Source organism: Mandrillus leucophaeus, unplaced genomic scaffold, assembly GCF_000951045.1.
Source record: "Mandrillus leucophaeus isolate KB7577 unplaced genomic scaffold, Mleu.le_1.0 Scaffold208, whole genome shotgun sequence".
Lineage (NCBI taxonomy): Eukaryota > Metazoa > Chordata > Mammalia > Primates > Cercopithecidae > Mandrillus > Mandrillus leucophaeus.
In genome coordinates this window covers 827,515-831,216 of record NW_012102121.1, presented here as the reverse complement: position 1 = coordinate 831,216, position 3,702 = coordinate 827,515, and positions in this window count along the sequence as shown.

Here is a 3,702-nt window from a genome sequence, read left to right as displayed (position 1 = left end):
TACAGTACTGTTAAGTATATTCATATTGTTGTGCAGCTAATCCCCAGAACTCTTTTCTTCTTGCAAAACCGAATCTCTACCCATTGAACAACTCCCCATTTCCTCCTCCCCTTCAGCCCCTGGTGATATGGACAGGACACAGGGAAGTACTAAGGAGAAGAGGGCGGTTCCTTGGCAAAGGCCCCACCCTCAATCGTGGAGACCTGTGACCCTAAGTGGGAACAGGCATTTCTGTTTTTGCGCCCCAAAAGTTGTCTTTTGGCCTGCCATGCCCCCCATCCTATATCCATATAGACCCCAAACCCCAGGCTTCAGAAGCAGATGAGCAGGTGAGGAGACAAGGAAATAAGGAGACAAGCAGATGAATGGCGGAAGAACGCAGCAGAGAAAGAGAGAAGAGGAGGAACATATGAACACTGAGAGGAGTTTGGCTAAGCGTGGTCAGAGGGGAGTGCAGCTGCTGGATGGCCAGACTCCAGGGAAAGATCATCTTCCAACTTCATCCCCTTTGTAGCTCCCCATCCATCCCTCTCAGAGCACCTCCACGGCTCAATAAAACCCCGCATTCATCCCTTAAGCCTGTGTGTGACCTGATTCTTCCAGGGACGCTGGGCAAGAGCTTGAGATACAGAAAGCTGTCACACTGGCCCTCTGCCCTTGCAAAAAGGTAGAGTCCATTGATCTGGTTAACACTCAGGCTGTCCACAGACGGCAGGGCTAAAAGGGCACACTGTAACACATGCCCACATGGGCTCCTGCACCTGTCCATCTACGTGCTTCCCCTCCCTTTAGGGGTTTGAGCAGCGGCAGCGACTGAACAGCTAAGCCACACCCCTGCTGCATGTCCTGCAGAGGGGAACAGAGAACTCTCCTGTTTCGTCGGCAGCCACCATTCTATTTTCTGTCTCTCTGACTTTGACTACTGTAGATACCTCATTTAAATGGAATTGCACAGTATTGTCTTTTTGTGACTGGCTTAACTTAGCATAATGTCCTCAAGGTTCATCTGTGTTGCAGCATGTGTCAGAATTTTTTCCAGTTTAAGACTGAGTAATATTCTAGTGTATGTGTATATCACATTTTGTTTATCCATTCACCTGCCGATGAATAGGGTTGCTTCTACTTTTTGGCTATTGTGAATACTACTACTTAAAGGATTTTTCTTTTTTTTAAATTGGGGCTGGTACCTGATGCAGGGAAAAAAAGGAAGTAAATATCTATGTACAGTTAAGTCCTCACTTAACATCATTCATAGGCTCTGGAAACTGTGACTTTAAGTAAGATGACATATAATAAAATCATTTTTTTCAACTTTTATTTTAGATTTAGGAGGGTACGTGAGCAGGTTTGTTACATGAGTAAATTGTGTGATGCTGGGGTTTGGTGTACAAGTAATTTTGTCACCCAGATCGTGAGCATAGTACCCAATAGTAGTTTTTCCACCTTCACACTCGTCCCACCCTCCACCCTCAAGTATGGCCAGGTGTCTGTTGTTCCTGTCTTTATGTCCATATGTACTCAACGTTGAGCTCCCACTCGTAAGTGAGAACATGCAGTATTTGATTTTCTGTTCCTGCGTTAGTTCACTTAGGATAATGGCCTCCAAGTGTATCCATGTTACTACAAAGGACATGACTTCATTGTAATTTATGGCTGTATAGTATTCCATGGTGTATATGTACTACAGTTTTCTTTTATCCAGTTGACTGTAGGTGGGGACCTAATTTGATTCTATGTCTTCACTATTGTGAATAGTGCAGGAATGAATGTATCAGTGCATGTGTCTTTTTGGTGGAATGACTTATATTCCTTTGGGTATATACCCAGTAATGGAATTGCTGGGTTGAATGGTAATTCTGTTTTCAGTTCTTTGAGAAATTCCCAAACTGTTTTTCACAGAGGCTGAACTAGTTTACATTCCCACACCAGTGGATAAGCCGTCTCCTTTTTCCAAAATCTTGCCAACATCTATTATTAACCAAACCAATTTTACCATAGGCTAATTGATATAAACAAGAGTCAAGTTCCTATGGCATATTTCTGGTCACAAAAACATCACTGAACTTCTAAATAAAGACTCCAAACACTTTTAATATTACACATTGAAATATGAAAGTGGACCGTACATATACTTAAGAAAAATTAATGAAAACAAGTCAGATAACCACCCGCTTATTCCAGTTCAGGGTGCAGGTGGCCAGAGCCTCTCCCCGCAGCTCTGAGTGCCAGGTGGGAAGCAACTCTGGAGTTCGCCATCCCATTGCAAGGCAGAGTCACACGCACCCACGCTCACTCACACTGGGACCAGTTAGACACCTGATGTACCTAATGTGTACAGCTTTGGGATGTGGGAGAAAGCCAGAGTACCTGACGAAAACCCACGCAGACATGGGGAGAACATGCAGACTGCACAGAGACAGTAGCTCTGACTGGGAACTCATCAACATTATAATGAAATGATGTTGAACGGAGCGATGTTATTTGAGGACCTGCTGTAGTTTGCCTGAGCACGCTGGCTCTTGGGAATCTTCACATCAAATTCATTTAAATGACAGCTGGGTCTTTGGTAATGCCAGCCCCCCATGGTTGGTGTCAGTGCTCACTATGTGTGAAATCATAACATCCCTGTCAAATGGCAAGAGTTTGCACAGGAAATGAGTAAGTGCATAAAAACAGAACTGAACAATTTTTTTGGGCCAGACGTGGTGGCTCATGCCTGTAATCCCAGCACTTCAGGAGGCTGAGGCAGGCACATCACCTGAGGTCGGGAGTTCGAGATCAGCCTGGGCAACGTGGTAAAACCCCATCTCTACTAAAATACAAAAATCAGGCCAGGTGTGGTGGCTCATGCCTGTAGTCCCAGCACTTTGGGAGACCAAGGTGGGTGTATTGCTTGAGGTCAGGGGTTCGAGACCAGCCTGGCCAACATGGTGAAACCCCATCTGTACTAAAAATACAAAAAAAAAAAAAAAAATAGCTGGGTGTGGTGGCAGGTCCCTGTAATCCCAGCTACTAGGGAGGCTGAGGCAAGAGACTCACTTGAACCGGGGAGGTGGAGGTTGCAGTGAGCCGAGATTGCGCCATTGCACTCCAGCCTGGTGACAGAGAGAAACTCCATCTCAAAAAAAAAAAAAAAAGTTAGCCAGGAGAGGTGGCATGTGCCTGTAGTCCCAGCTACTCGAGAGGCTGAGGTAGGAGAATCACTTGAACCTAGGAGGCAGAGGTTGCAATGAACCAAGATTTCACCACTGCACTTTAGCCTGGGTGACAGAGCGAGACTCCGTCTCCAAAAAAAAAAAAAAAAAAGAAAAAGAAAAAGAAAAAGAAAAACTTTTTTGAAATAGCTTAATCAGATATTTAAAATTATAAAATTATAAAAGAGATTATAGGCTATGATTACACTATGTCCAAATGTTGTTGTTGGAATATCAGGTTCTTGTCACACGACCGGGATGATTTAGGCACATGGACACATTGTAGGGTGTGTAGGGCAGGGTTCGTTGGGTGAAAAGGAAGAAAAAAAGGGAAACAGACTCCCAGCAAAGTGAGAATCCTGCTAGATTGAATCCCCGGTTACCACACAAGAACAGGAACGGCCAGGCTTCTCCCCCTGCAAACAGCTGAAACTTCCCGAGGCCCCACCACATCCTCCCAGTGCACAGGTGGGTTGGAGATTCTCCAGGGAGCCCTTTTTAGTTGGCT